The sequence below is a fragment of the Aegilops tauschii genome, chromosome 5 (genome assembly GCF_002575655.3).
Source record: "Aegilops tauschii subsp. strangulata cultivar AL8/78 chromosome 5, Aet v6.0, whole genome shotgun sequence".
Classification (NCBI taxonomy): domain Eukaryota; kingdom Viridiplantae; phylum Streptophyta; class Magnoliopsida; order Poales; family Poaceae; genus Aegilops; species Aegilops tauschii.
In genome coordinates, this window is record NC_053039.3 from 407,273,784 (window position 1) to 407,289,712 (window position 15,929).

General features: G+C 45.1%; 1 long non-coding RNA gene across 11 annotated transcripts; it reads right to left on the minus strand.

Annotated features, from left to right (window-relative positions):
* Positions 1–2,728: 2,728 nt before the first annotated feature.
* On the minus strand, positions 2,729–12,070 carry LOC109776630 (uncharacterized). Of its 11 annotated transcripts, XR_005757706.3 has the most exons (9): positions 11,729–12,070; positions 11,225–11,655; positions 10,921–11,021; positions 10,743–10,818; positions 5,492–5,541; positions 5,067–5,130; positions 3,459–3,780; positions 3,193–3,245; positions 2,729–3,042 (listed from the first exon to the last, which is right to left on the minus strand). It is a non-coding gene; the product is annotated as an uncharacterized lncRNA (long non-coding RNA). The 11 variants fall into 11 exon arrangements; XR_005757700.3 differs by lacking the exon at positions 10,743–10,818 and having other exon boundaries at positions 5,067–5,541; positions 11,225–11,429; positions 11,530–11,655; XR_005757704.3 differs by having other exon boundaries at positions 5,067–5,541; positions 11,438–11,655.
* Between the last annotated feature and the right edge of the window lie 3,859 nt (positions 12,071–15,929).

Sequence of the window (15,929 nt, forward strand, 5' to 3'; positions counted from 1 at the left end):
CTGGTGCAACTGCTAGTGGTCGTGGGGGGCAAGGTGGTGCAAACCAGGAGCTGTCTGACTAGAAATCAGATTGATACCCTTGCACACGGAAGATTAATACATTTTCCTTATGCAAGCCAGCTTGATACCCTTGCACGAGGAAACCTCAAATTCAACTTTGTTGTTAGCACTGGCGGAATAATTTTCAGGTGTGGCGTTGTTTTTAAAGAAGAAAATCATGTATACTACAACGATGCAGGAGCTCACTAGAATATTTTATATTCAGCAAATACAGCCGAAATCCAAAAGTAAATACTGGTACTCAAAATACCTCACTAAATGAAGATTATATGGATTATTGATCACCAATTTATCATCTTTGTTAACTAAGACACGCATAGATGTATGGATTACAGATCACCAATTTATCATCTTTATTAACTAAGACAAGCATAAAGGTGTCTACAAAAATAGAAAAGCATAGATAAATCATGAATCTGTAACTAGTACAATATAATCATAAAAACACATTATACAAGTGAAGATAGTTAGAAAGAATACATACCTATAATAAAGCTTTATTGACCGTGGCAAAGGCATTCTTCTTGGTATATTTTGAAATTCTTTCTTAATTTCAGCAAGATCAATTCCTTTAAATGTCCATATCTAGTCACAAGAGGAAACAAATCAATTAGTTTTTCAAAGATGTGAGAACACTAGAATAAATGCAATGCACAAGTACAGAACTAAAACTAGAGAACATAAGTATGTATTGGAATACTTGATCTAATACAATTTCAATCAACGGAAGTCAGCAACATAATACAAATATTTGACCTTTTTTTGACACCATCCGCTGATCTGCTCACCCTCACGGCTCGCTGAGTCGCCGTTCACCACCTTGCCGGCCCATGACGGCCGCACGCCACCGGCTGCTACCGCTCCGCCGTGCCCTAATGCCCGAGTCGCTGCCGCTGCCGCCTCCACCACGCACGATCGTGATTTCATGCAGTAGCTAGGTTTGGTTGTATGCGGGGTGGCCGCACTCAATTTTAGCATCCTGGAGTTGTGGCCTGCGCACATTAGTAACCAGGCCCATCAGCAAACAGCCAACCAGGCCCAGCAGGAGCTACGACTCAGCACGGAGAAGAGCAGACATAATGAGATACGAAGAAGAAGAGGACGACAAGGAAGAAGAAGGGAAGCTGGGGCCGGTGAGTGAGTGGGGCTACGTGGTTGAACAGAATGGAATGGAACCTCCTCCAATGGCTAGCTAGCTGGATGTGCGTGCATTTATAGCGAGTATTGGTGCGGAGGTGCGACGCAGCACACCAGTCAGCACGCCCGGTGTGCGCGTCAAAGCGAGGAGTGGGGCTCGGGACCGGCAACGTTTGACAAGGAGCGAGCAAGAGAGGGGGACGGGCAGCATGGAAGGAGCGGGCTATGCCGCTATGGTACTCCGTTGGCACGAGACAGGGGCGCAGACGGAGGGAGGTACAGTAGGAATACTCGTCTGGTCTCGCCGCGCGTCACGCCGGGTTGGCAGCTGACCCTGGAGGGCCACTGTCGCGCCCGTGTATATGTGTTATTTCAGCATCATCACCGGCTGATTAGAAAATTTAAATTTTGCGACGCTGCGTGTGCGTGCCCTACAAGCTGCCGACTCCGAGGCAACGCGTTGACAAATGACAAGATGTCTTCTCTAGAAAGACGCACAGATTAAGGAGCATACGTACGACTGAGGTGTTTGGTTCACCGAAGGTACCACAAACGCAATTGAGTTACACCGTTAATGTAAAGTGAATGGATAAAAATGAGAATTTGTTTGGTTACTCTAATCAAGTGTAACGTAATCAGCCCTACAACCGGCTCGTTCATGCCTGTCGGCGACATTAGCGCCTTTAACGCCGCCGACCTGAGCTCCCCAACCAGCACATCAACCGCCTCGTCTCCAAGATCCCCGCCATCCCCTCCCCCGGCCTTGGCGTCCCAGCCCCCATCCTCGAGAATTCCGGCCTCGATCAGCTGGATGATGTGCTGCTGAAGCCCGCAGACGAAGCTGGCTGTGGGCGCGCACCGGCGTCAGCCGCTCTCCTTCATCCTCAACTGGTGTGCTCGGCCTACAGGTCACGCTCGTCAGCGACGCACTCAGTGATCGTCGGCACCGGACACTATGGGTGTGTTTGGATTGTGGCCAAAGTGCAGCTTACCAAAATTTTGGCCATGACCCAAAGATTGGTCTTTGTTTAGATGGTTGCTAATTTTTTGACATGCCAATGAACTCTAGCCAACTCTAGTTCATCTTTCTTGCCAATGTTGACCAAATTATGGGCAACCGAAGGGTGTGTTTGGTTTGTGCTCAACGTTGCCCCACCAAAGCATTGGCTAGCCAATGCTATTGCCAATGCTTTGGTGGGGCAACCTTGGGCACAAACCAAACACACCCTATACCAGCGTGCTCCAGTCTATGTAGATAAGGATATTTTATATAATTACCTAGCTGTCGAGAATGTCCATGTTGAGAAGCTTAGTGCTATTTTCTTTTATTCCAGATTAACATGTGAAATGATCTCGGAATGCAGTCTTCCCCTGACACATTAACATGCTTAATTTTAGCCTGCAGCCCTGCACCACCATTATAAAAAGCTACAGAATTTACCATTTGTTCATATCAATCAAGTGATGAGATAATCAGGATAAGCGCATTTTAAGAGACCTATAGGACTTATAACAACAATATGCACCATAATTTATCAGTAATCCCCTGCTTTAAAGGTTCTTTCCATTCAAGTTTCCAGAGTTCTGTTCTAGCACATGAACATTATTGCCCTCATCCATTTCGTTCGCAGTTAATCATTAAGAGAACAAAGTGCATGATTGCAAAATATACAAAAGTAGGTAATGCACACATATTAGCGCCTCTGACTTTTAGTTGACTCAGCACCACCCCGATGATATACGCATACCTCGCGTAATTCTAACAGTATAGCGAATTAAACCACAACACTTTTGTGGGAAATTGCTGCCACGAGTATCTTGAAATTCAGCTTGGGACATCAACATCTACATGTCAAAATCAACCTTGCATTGCATTATTTGAAGAGAAGATTTTAAGTTATTCTAACAGTAAAAGCGGCGTCTCGCGGCTAGATGATAATCTTAAGAACTTTTATCCCCATCTTATAAGGAGCACGCATGATCTCAGTGACATACCTCATGATGGACCAGCTGATGACCAAGGACCTCTCCAGATTCCCTGTCCTGGTCTGCAAAGCCAACCAAGAGAACAGAGGAAACAGAGGATCAGGTATGCATGCAGTAAAGTTGTATAGCATAGGAATCATCTGTTTTTCTAACAGTAAGATAAAACTGTAGTGAAAATGTTAGTATCACACTTTTTTGGACAAGAAAATAGCAGGAGAGGCTACCACTGCAGTATTATACTATTATATATAAGAGGAAATTTGGGTAATTCTAACCTCTTAGCTGACCAGTCTGAATGTCGGCATCCATACACAATTTCCTTCAATAACCTAAAGACACCATGCCCCATGAGCAGAAGGCAAGTAAATTAGAATGTTAAGTTACTGAATCATTGGATAAACACCTCCTGAACCTGTTATAGCCTATAGGTTTGGCATTACTTGCAGAGGCAGCAGCTGAGGGATGAAAAGGATGGGAGATGCAGGACGCCACCGTGCGCTAGCGGCAGCTCGCCTCTAACCTTTCTGCATCCCAAGCTTTTTGTGTCCTTGCATCTTGCTCGTAATCATCCGCATACAATACATATCAGCTAAACTCCTGCAATGGAGGTGATCCAGCAAGTTCATCGGCTAAAATGAACTACATACTCCAATTTAAATAGAACCATTTGTGGACGGTGGACACTGAACAGACACAATAATCAGACCCTTTTCGGCTTTTGTCTAAAGAATCACTACACATTTGAGTCCTCGCCCCTGATTCAGTATAGTCCCTGAGAATTTTTTCTAAAGAATTCTTATAGCTAAGTGGAACTTTTTTTGAGCGAAATTAGCTAACCAGATGATTTCCCGTGCTTCTGTACTGATTCGGACAAAACATTTATCGATGATGCACCAAAGTGAAGATGCAGGGAAAGTCATGATTCACACGAACTATGTTTTTCATCCAAGATAGCCTGACTGTACCCCCTCCCCCCCAAACTAATGAAATGGTTTTATCAATAGAAAGCTTGACAAACTAATCCTCTCTCACATGCAAATTATAAAGAGCACCTCACGCATCAAGTAACTTCCAGCAAAATGGCAAGGCATTCATGCAAATAAACACCGCCTTCCAATTAGCTTGCTTTCAAACAAAAACATGATAACATGCAGAAAATGTACAGTTCAACAGACCTGGTTATACTACTATGCAAAGTGAAACTAATATTTACCCATACTGATTTTTTTGCACAAATGAAGGCGCACTCTGAAGCTGGAAAAATATAGATTCATGATAAATGGTCTCACCAAGTGCAATATGGTGAACGAATAATATCATGCAAGCATTTAAGTAAGAATTAATGATTGGTTTGTCACCCAAAAAAACAATGATTGGTAGCAAAATCCTAGGATACTGAAAGCTTGCTGTTTTATAGACGTTCAAGTAATAACTCACAAGAGACATTCATTTGAGCTGTCTTTTCATTGATAAGAAATTAAGAAGAGCACGACATGAAATAGCAATAGAAGGTTGCTGCTTTGGTAAGGAACATCAAGACAAATAACTGAATGTACTAATCTTAAGATCCTTCTAAATTCCTTTCAAAAGCAAGAAATTCTAGCAAATGATAACCAAGGAATTAATAGTGCTACTTATGGGCTGCAATTTAAAAAAAATCGAAATAAAATGAGATTCTTTTTGTCAACTTTCTATTTTCAGGCCTCAGTAGCTAAAGGTCCATCCTAGATATGTCATTATGTAACCACTACTTGGAACCAAATCATACCTACCATTACTACATGCTATTGGTTCATCAGCTCACCTACTGGCGACTAAACTATTCATAGATCTAGCTTATTTATTAGCATCCATCAGTATACAGATGAGATAAATCAACTCACCCAATCTCTGAGCAAGGCCTCGACAGAATGCCTTCAGGTGACAGATTCTGTTTTATATTTTAACCTGGAGTTTGCCGCAAAGAAGACGAAAAATCTTCAGGTTAACAGATTCAACAATTGAAAATTCAAGAAACCATGCACGTCTGATTATTTGAATGGCTTGTAAGCCTCAAGCTCATCCCGTCCCTCTTCCACATATCCCTCAGTTCTTATATTTGGTCTCTGCCTTTTTGCTTTATCTCATATGGATGTTCTATATGACACATGAAAGGAGTCAAACATCCACCTCAGCAAATAGCACGATGTAACATGTGTTAAGCTTTTGTGTCCACCAAAGCATCCAATAGAAGGAATTTATATACCCGGAATGGAAAACCGACAGCCTAAAAAGGATACAAAAATGCAGGGTAAAGAGCATGTCCCACCTATAGACGATAAAAGAAGAACAGCACAGACCAACCAACAACATACAGTCCTGAAAAAGCAAGATGGAATAGAATCAGCCAACAAACATCATAATCAAAGAAGAACAAGAAACCCCAGAGCCACAAGCGACGCAAAACAACTGACAGTAAAGCACCAAGTCCTCATATAATGGAAGCTGGGAGCCGATAGGATAACCAAATTAATCTAGCACCCAAGAACAACATGTTGATCCACAGGACTGGAACCACATATAATTAGAACCTGGAAGCTGGGAGCCGACAGGATAACCAAATTACTCTAGCACTCGAGAACAACACCTTGATCCACAGGACTGCAACCAGAACAAGCATAGATCCTCAACCATGTGACCTATCCATTCCTGTGACAACATAGCTAAGCGAGGACCAAATTAACCAAGCACTTGAGAACAACACCCTAATCTAAACAAGTGCAACCACAACAGGCACCAGCCCCCACCTCTCTTCTGCAAACCCCAACCCAATACAAACAAATACAGCACTTTGACTCAGAGAACCACACCTACAGCAACACAGATGGTCCTCTATTTCCCCAACCAATGTCTAATATATCCAATCCCAAAGATAAGCGACCAGGCAGAGCTCAGGTTAGCCAATCAGGTTAATCAATCAACTTTGTCTCGTGTGCATCACATCTAGGTTACCAGCTAGTGCGACCCCCCATCATGAGTATTGTCAAAATTTACCACGAGACCAAGGGAAGCTAACTGAATGATGCCCTTCTAATTCTGCATCTTCACTGTTATCATCTGAACTATCACCATTAGACATAAGCTCCTAGACAACCTTAGGGTAAAAAATGCCTAACTTTGACCCCTTATCCATTTAAGGTAAATGACATAATTCTACTCGAAAGAAAAATCAAAAGGTATATATATAATCACATTTCACCAAGGAACATCAAATTAATAAAATTAAAACCATCTTACATATTGATATAGCAATAAATTGCAGTAAAACATGATATTGTTCTAGTGACCATTTATTTAAAATAATACTCCAATAGAGTAAAGACACATCTAAGATTTTTTCTTCAGGCTGGCTGACAAATGATAGGTGTCAACCAGCAAGATTCATATCCTTCGCTAACTGATCCAGTCAGGCAGCTCCTGGTTTGCACCACCTTGCCCCTCATGACCGCGAGCGGCTACACCGAACACAAAAATGAAGCAAAAATGTTGTGTTCAGCATGTATCGCACTTGCCTCTGAGCAGATGAGACACAATGGATGAAGTTCGTAGTGGATACCTGCGAGGATGTCTTTCCATGATTCTAACAATCTTATTCAGGCGGCGCACCATGGGCTCATTTGTCGTCGCTGACCCGTGTTGTGCTTGTAAGGAGGCTTGTAGGTTGTCTGCACGACACAAATCTTGGGCCTCCAAGAAGTGTATGCGCATGGAGACCGATGTTGAAGCCAATCGACACCGTACTTTGCACGGATCCGGTGCCCGCAAGAAGCGGACGCCCGTGGAGGCAACCATCATCGAATCCCGTCAGCTCTGTTGGTTGTGCATAGGTCTAGCACCTACAAGAAGCGCACCCCTATGCAGGCGAGCAACTTAGAAGCCCGTCCACTCCCTGGGCTGCACAAATCCCGTGTCTACGAGAAATGCAAGTTTGCTATCATGGCGGATCGGCTCTCCACGAGACATGGATCCGGTGCCCATGAGAAAGGCTAGCTCATTGTCACGGCAAATCAGCTCTCTCCGTTCCACAATTTTTTTGTCCGTTTCTTGCGGAAGCATGACACGACAAGCGGACTTGACGCCGTTCAGCAGGCCAACACTCTGTGCTCGGCTTGATCCCGACGCTCCTAGCACAGACGAAATGTTGAGAGAATTGGAAGCCACTGGGATCAAGCCACCAATGACCCCACGCTCCACAGGGAACTGTAAGGGCACCTCTTGTCATGGTCGTGCCATAAACTGGAAAATTGAGTGGCTTGTGCAAGTGCACAAAGGTTGGCATTGCACAAGAGGACGATTCGCCAAAATGGAGTCAAGGTAGTAGTTGGAATGATTTTGCGCCGACGGTCCATAGTTGAAGTCGTTGCTCGGGGCGAAGTATGGTTGTGGCGTCTGGAAGGAGAAACGGCAGTCACTCCGAGACAGCATAGCCAAAGACGAGGAAACACCATTTCACCGAAGCAGATCACAAGTGACGTCGTTGTTTCCCTGCATCAGCATGGCATGGCTGACGAGGGGATGTGAAGCTGGAAGCTCTGTGCAAGGGAGACATATGTGGACGAAAGACGAAAGCGCGATGCGCCGTCTCTGAAAGGACCGAGATGGGCGTAGTATGTCCTCGGAGGGACTTAGCTACTTGTCCGTGCTCCTGCAATAGCCGGAGCATTGGTGAGCACGTAGTTGAACATAATTCCTGGTCAGGTCGAGTTCTCAGTGACTCCAATGCTTGGTGGGCCTCCCGAACGTCTCATCTTTTCGTCTTGATTGTTTTGTTTCCCACACACTACAAAACTACTATTAAGAACACATTAGCTTCACAAACTCAAGAGTATTGTTATTGTGTTACTCTTCACACTGGTCATGTGCGTAGAACCTATCCAAAAAGGCTGTTTTGCACGAGGTACGTCTTTGAACGGGAAACAAATACGCAAAGATTTAGATGTGCTTTGTTATGAACAAAAATAGGGGTAGTTATAGCCCCTGCTGAAGCGCTATGTGAGGAACGAAACCAATTCACACATCTAAATTAAACGACAGCACCAACATTAATGTCCTACCAATTATTCTCGTTCTAATATTTTGCCGAGCTTTAAATGCAACTATTTATTTGCAACACATCCTTATATACGTATCAATCAAATATTCCCTACTATATCTCAGTCAACTAATGAAATGATCAGCAGGACGATAAAACATAAGTAGCGTATAAACCTGAGAATCATACTGGAGCAAAGCGGCAAGGCAAAGAAAGATTAAAACATGAGAATTACTCCTTGTTGCTTTAGTGTAATCCTTGGGAAGATAGTTCTCATGTTTTAGTCTTCAGTCTTATGAAAACTTTTCTTTGACTTGCCGTTTTGCTCCACTATGATTCTCAGGTTTATACACTAATTATGTTATTATTTTTTGAGTGGATCCTGATGATTGTTTCATTAGTGCACTGAGATATATTAGGAAATATTTGATTGATATCCATATATGGATGCGCTACAATAAATAGTCGCATTTAAAACTCGCGAAAACATCGTAATGAGAATAACTGATAGCACATTAATGTTTGCGTTGTCGTATATTTGTATGTGAATAGATGACAATTAATTTGGATATATGAGAATTGATTTCGTTCCTAAATAGCACTTTAACAGAGGCTATCAATGGTGCCTGTCAATTCATAATAAAGCACCTCTAAATCTTTACGCATTTGCCTCCCGGCAAAAGACATGACTCGTGCAAAGCAGCTTCTTTCATTGGGTAGGTTATGTGCACGTGACTGATGCGAAGAATAACAGAATAGCAATACTTTTGAGTTTGTGAAGCTAACGAGTTCTTAATTGTATTTTTGTAGTGTGTGGGAAACAAAGCAATAGAGACGAGAAGATGAGACAGACGAAAGGCCCACCAAGCATCGGAGGCACCGGGGAGAACCCGGCTCGACCAACAAATATGTTTAGCTACCTCCTCACCAATGCTCCGGCTACTGCGGGAGCGCAGACAAGTAGCCGAGTCCCTTCAAGGGCCTCCTACGCCCATCCCGGTCCTTTTAGAGATGGTGCATCGCGCTTCGGTCTTTCGGCATGGGTGTCTCCCCCGTCCAGAGCTCTCAGCTTAACGGCCTCCTCGCCGATCATACTGTATCGACACACAATGACAATGGCGTAACTTGTGATCTGTTTCTCCCCACGTTGTCGCGTGTGGTGCAAGCGCATTGATCGAGGTACTGCGCCACCGGAGGGAACGGCATTTCAGTGTCTTTGACTATGCAGCCTCGGAGCTCCCGCCATTTCTCCTTCCAGTCCCGCAGTCACACTCTGCGGCCCCAAACAAGGACATCAACTCTAGAGCATCGGCGCAGATTCAGGCCAACTACTACCTTGACTCGGTTTTGGCGACTCGTCCTACTATATCACTCCAGCCTCTATGCACTTGCACAAGCCAACCATTTTCACAGTTTCTAGCACTACCGGGACAAGAGGTGCCCATACAGTTCCTCGTTCAGTGTGGCATCCTCAATGGCCCGATCCCTGTGGCTTCCAATCCTCTCAATGCTTCGTCGGTGCTAGGAGCGTCGGCATCAAGCCGAACACAGAGTGCCAGCCTGCCCAACAGCATCAACTCCGCTTGTCGTGGCGCTCTTACACGAGAAGCAGGCAATAGAATTGTGCAATGAAGAGAGCCAATTGGGCACGACAATGAGCTCGCCTTTCTCATGGACGACAGATCCGTGACGTGTGGAGAGCCGATCTGCAAGTTTGCATTTCTCAAAGACACTAGATCTATGCAGCTCGCAGAGTTGATGAACTTCAAAGTTGACCACCTGCATAGAGGTGAGCCTCTTGTAAGCATTAGATCTATGCACCGAACAAAGCTGACGAGCTTCGACGCTGGTGGCCTCCACGGGCGTGCGCTTCTTGCGAGCACCAGATCTATGCAACATACGGTGCTAATGGGCTTCAACATTGGTCTCCTCCATGGGCATACGCTTCTTGGAGGCCCTAGATCTATGTCGCGCAGACACCCTATGGGCCAATTTGCTAGCATGACACGGGGCGGCGACCGAGCGACATCGGCAGCGACAAACGAGCCCATGGTGCAGCGCCTAAATAAGATGGTTAGAATCACAGCCAAAGCCCGTGCAGACATCCTTGCAAACAACCACCGCGTACTTCATCCAACGTGTCTCATCTGCTCATATGCAGGTGCGACATATGTTGAACATAACATTTTTGCTTCATTTTTGGGTCTGGTGCAACTGCTAGTGGTCGTGGGGAGCAAAGTGGAAGTCAGATTGATACCCTTGCACAAGGAAGATTAATACATTTTCCTTATGCAAGCCAGTTTAATACCTCTGCACGAGGAAACCTCAAATTCGACTTCGTTACTAGCAGTGGCGGAATAATTTTCAGGTGTGGCATGGTTTTTAAATAAGAAAATCATGTATATACGATGATGCAGGAGCTCACTAGAATACTTTATATTCAGCAAATACATCTGAAATCCAGAAGTAAATACTTGTATCAAAATACCTCACTAAATGAAGATTATATGGATTACAGATCACCAATTTATCATCTTTATTAACTAAGACACGCATAAAGATGTCTACAAAAATAGGAAGCATAGATAAATCATGAATCTGTAACTAGTGCAATATAATCATAAAAACAAATTATACAAGTGAAGATAGTTAGAAAGAATACATACCTATAATAAAGCTTTATTGACTGTGGCAAAGGCATTCTTCTTGGTATATTTTGAAATTCTTTCTTAATTTCAGCAAGATCAATTCCTTTAAATATCCATATCTAGTCACAAGAGGAAACAAATCAATTAGTTGTTCAACGATGTGAGAGCACTAGAATAAATGCAATGCACAAGTAGAGAACTAAAACTAGAGAACATAAGTATGTATTTGAATACTTGATCTAATACAATTTCAATAGACGGAAGTCAACAACATAATACAAATATTCATCTTCTTTTTGACGCCATGCGCTGATCTGCTCACCCTCACGGCCTCGCTGAGTCGCTGTTCACCACCTCGCCGGCCCATGGGAGCCGCGCGCCGCCGGCTGCTACCGCCCTGCCGTGCCCTAATGACCTATTCGCTGCCGCTGCCGCCTCCACCACGCACGATCGTGATTTCATGCAGTAACTACGTTTGGTTGTATGCGTGGTGACCGCACTCAATTTTAGCATCCTGGAGTTGTGGCCTACGCACATTAGTAACCAGGCCAATCAGCAAACAGCCAACCAGGCCCAGCAGGAGCTTCGGGGACGGGACGGCCGGGCCGCGAGATCTAGCCAACTAACTTGCTTGCTCCTGGGGGACGCTCGCCAGGGCTAGGTCGGCGTGGACCTGGCTGAGGCCGACGACGAGGCGCGCCCTCCGAGCTCCCATAATCGCTGGCCTCGCCGCCTCCGTTCATCCGCCCTCTCCTGCACCGATGCAAAAGGGGTGTTAAATGTTAGTCGCTCCATCAAAAAAAAAATCGAGATCTCAGTCGCGCACCTCGGAACCCTAGGGACGGAAACGGGACCCGCCGGGGACGCAAGATCTAGCCAGCTTGCCGGGGACCCGCCGGGGGACGCACGCCAGGACGAGGTCGGCGTAGACCTGGCTAAGGGCCGTGAACGGGCGCCGCGCCTCGTCGTCGGCCTCGGCCGCCGCAGCGGCTCCCTCCGGAAGCGTCGGCCGGCGGGTGCTGATTCGGGCTAGGGTTGCGGTCGGCGCCGGGCCTCTCGCCGCCGCCGCTCCCTTTTGAATCCTCTTGGGCGCGGTAGTGCGGGTGGGGGACGGAAGGGATCTGGTAAAACTAATGACACGCATAGCCCCACCACCGGCGGGATCTGGTTCTTGTCTGCGGCCTCGGCAAAAAGGGCCACCTGGCCTTTGCATTTGGACCATTTATATGTTCGGCTTTTCTTGTGAAAATCTTCTTTCTGATAAATGACAGAGAAAAATGTTTTAATTAGAGTATACTATAAATGTGGTATTTTGTGGCAGTATAAAGTTTATTTGGCAGATATTTGAAGCACGAAAATAGTTTTTAGCACGCAAGGATGCTAAGCTCGTTGTATGGTTGCTAATGTATTATGTTCTATACTCCCTCTGTTCTTAATTATATTTATAATCTTTATTATATGCACAAGGTTAGGTGTGTGTACCAGAAAAAGCTCTTGCCATCCTCCTTGGACGAATCTGCCCTTGAATTAGCTTACTACGTCAAATGCAGGGATCAAGAGTTGTAGCGGTATTTATTATGATGCACAGGGGTGGGCGCGTGCTCTCCTCGTTCCCTCCTCCATGCATTGCATGCCACGGTCCATCTTCCATCTATATGGCACACGGACAAATTTGGATAGTCACAACGTAAAACACAACATAATGCAGGAGGGTTGGAGGGAAAATGTTACATACAAAGTAATTAGAAATGAAAGCGTTAGAATTGATCTCGGCTAACAGCCGAGAAAGAAATAACACAATGTGTGGCCCACCACGCCTCTCTCGCATATGTGCCATGATGGAGGATGCTTGACCCACCTCATGGGTTTGGTCCTTATTTCTTAGTGCCACATGTAAACATGTATAAGGAGAAATAATCTCTCTCTCTCTCTCTTCTGGTGAAGATCACATACACGAGCTACACCTATCCAAAAGCCTAAAGAAGTACTAAAGGGTGCTGAAGAGCATCTACCATCGACAACCACTTCATCTACCATCGACAGCCACTGCCAAAACAAATGTTGGCGGTGGATTGCATGGACCTCCTGTAGTACAACCACGCCGTTACTAAGCTGAACTTCACGATGCAACCACATTCTTGTTGCCTTGACCTTCACCAAGCATGCATGCAGCCTCGCCTTCGCCTCCGATGGTTAATCCCATATTTGATATTGACCACTCTCGTTTCCGCTTTACATCCTAGTTGTTCTAGCTCACGGTTACATGTAAATATGTTAACCATATATATAACATCAATATCATAGCAACTTGATGTTAATGTATAACATTAAGGGGAATTATAATGATGATGGTCAGGCTCTTGCTCATTATTTGGTTCTAAATGTTCTAGATTAAGGCCTGATGATGTTCGATTGGCAAGCCATGATCATGATTGTATGTTCTACTCCTGGTTAAGTTTTGATGGCACTAGGTGAAGTTTTTCCTTTGCTAATCTGGTTCACACAACAAAGAGCACGAGGGAAATTGGCGACTTATGATACCCTAATGAAAAAAAAACCTAAAAATGATAGTCCGAGTTTTTTTCCTAAACTCGGAATATGAATCCCTATATCACTCAAGTTCAAAATGAAGAATTTGGATTAGGGACTTACCTCCTCCCATTGGGTCACTACAAACAAGGATGACAACACACGTGGCATGTATGTCGCTAACGCGGTTTGTAACACCCTCATGTTGCATATGGTGATACCCACAAGTGTAGGGTTTGCTTGTGGCCTTTTAACGAGTAACAATGTTAATGGGGCGCAAGAAAGAATTGGTTTATGGAATAACTGGAAAAATGTTAAATAAAGTAGTAGTTGTGTTTTTGATATATTGGAATAGTTGCAAAGAAATAAATACCAAAGCAAATTCATAAAGTTCAGACATGCCTTGGTCCTTAACTTGAGCTTAATGACAAACAAGTGACCACGCTTGTAAAACCTTGTCATTCTCAAGCACAGTAGAACCTACCTATTTAATAAATTACATAATCCTATGCTTTGAATGAGAACTTTCTCGTTGCCATGTGGGTGAAGCCTAAGCCTAACATACTATAAATCATTGACTTGTATGATACTTATGATTCACCAACAAATAATATGTCTACTACAAGAAATTAGTTCGACAAAACATAATCATAACATTAACGGTCTATGGTCTCCATCTATCCCATGTGTTGTAAATCCTAGATCCGAGAAACGACTTCTTATCGTTGTAACATTCCCTTTTCAATTCATTACAACATAGAACTCTCATCTGAGCCCAATAATGGTGAAGTGGGATGTTCACACACTACCAGTAGAAAGCTTCAACACAACATGCGGGCGCTCAAGCGCTTCCCCACATTTTTAATGGGCATCTTTAAGCTCCCCGACGGCTTATGCGAGGATTTAACAAAGATGATACGCAACTTCTGGTGGGGGCGGTAGAGGGATGCCGCCGTACTCACCGGGTATCATGGGATATTATGCTCAGACCCAAATCACACGGTGGCATCGGGTTTCGGGACATGAAGCTTTTTAAACAAGCGTTGCTCGCCAAGCAGGCCTGGAGGCTTATTGAAAACCCTCACAGCCTATGTGCGCAAGTGCTCAAGGGGAAGTACTACCCTAATGGGCTCCTGGTCGATATCGTCTTTACTGGCAATGCATCCTCGACATGGCAAGCTATTGAGTATGGGCTAGAGCTGCTAAAAGGGGGATCATATGGCGTATTGGTAATGGCTCGCATGTCCGCATTTGCGTGACCCTTGGCTCCCTCGCGATCAGCCTCGACGCCCAATCACCCTGAAGCGTCATTGCCGTCTAAAGTGGGTCTCTGAACTGCTCAACCTGAATGGTACATGGAATCTTACTCTACTCAAACAGTACTTCTATCAACTGGATATTCATTATATCCTTCAGATCAAGGCCTCGAGCAGGTTAGACGTTGATGTCCTTGCTTGGCACCCAGACAAGCGTGGTTGCTTTTCAGTACGCAGCGCCTACTACCTTGGTCTGCATGAACATATGCTAAATGGGATACTGGCGCCTCGAGCGGCTAGCCGGACGGACAACGGTCGGTTTGGGACCTGATATGGAAAAACGACGCGCCGGCCAAAGTCTGTGTCTTTGCTTGGCAAGCTGCTCAGGAGGCCCTTGATACACAAGCAACCAAGACATACATGCACCTAGAAGTGGACTCCACGTGCTTGTTATGTGGTCAGGCAAAGGAAGATGTGCACCACGCCCTTGTCATCTGCGCTCATGCAGCGGCGCTCTAGGAGGCTATGCGAGAGCACTAGGTGTTACCGACCCCTGCTGACCTGCATGATGTTGAGCCATAGTGGCTGTTCCGCCTGCTTGATAAATTGCCAGAAGTGCAGAAGCTTGCTTCATTGATGATCATGTGGAGGATTTGGTATGCAAGAAATGAGGTCACACATTATAAACCCCCGACCCCGATTGAGGCCTCGCACCGTTTCCTCTCAAGTTATATCACTTCCCTACTTGCAATATGGTAGCATCCCGAAGCGCACGTCAAAGTACACACATGAAACAACAATAACGCCGCAATGGAAGGCCCCATGATGTGAATTATGCTAAGTTGAATATAGATGGTGCTTTTTTGAAAGAGGATGGTATAGCCGGGGCTGGGATGATCCTGCGGGATCATGAAGGAGCGGTCATCTTCGCCGCGACGCGGGTGCTCTTTAGTTGTGGTGATCCTCTGGAAGCGGAGATGGCGGCCATGGACGAAGGGCTTCGACTTGCGCTCCACTGGTCCAACTTGTCGTTGGTTGTGGAGACGGACTGCGCTGAGTTGTTGAAGATGGTGCAGTCTAAAGATGTTGAGCGCTCGAGGTATGCGAACCAGGTCAATGAGATCAGAAGGATTCTGGCTTATGAAGGGAACATTAGTCTAGCTAAAATCAGCAGACATGCAAATGTAGTGAGTCACACCCTTGCTTGTATGGGGTGCTCGCAACAGCGCATAGCTTGTTGGC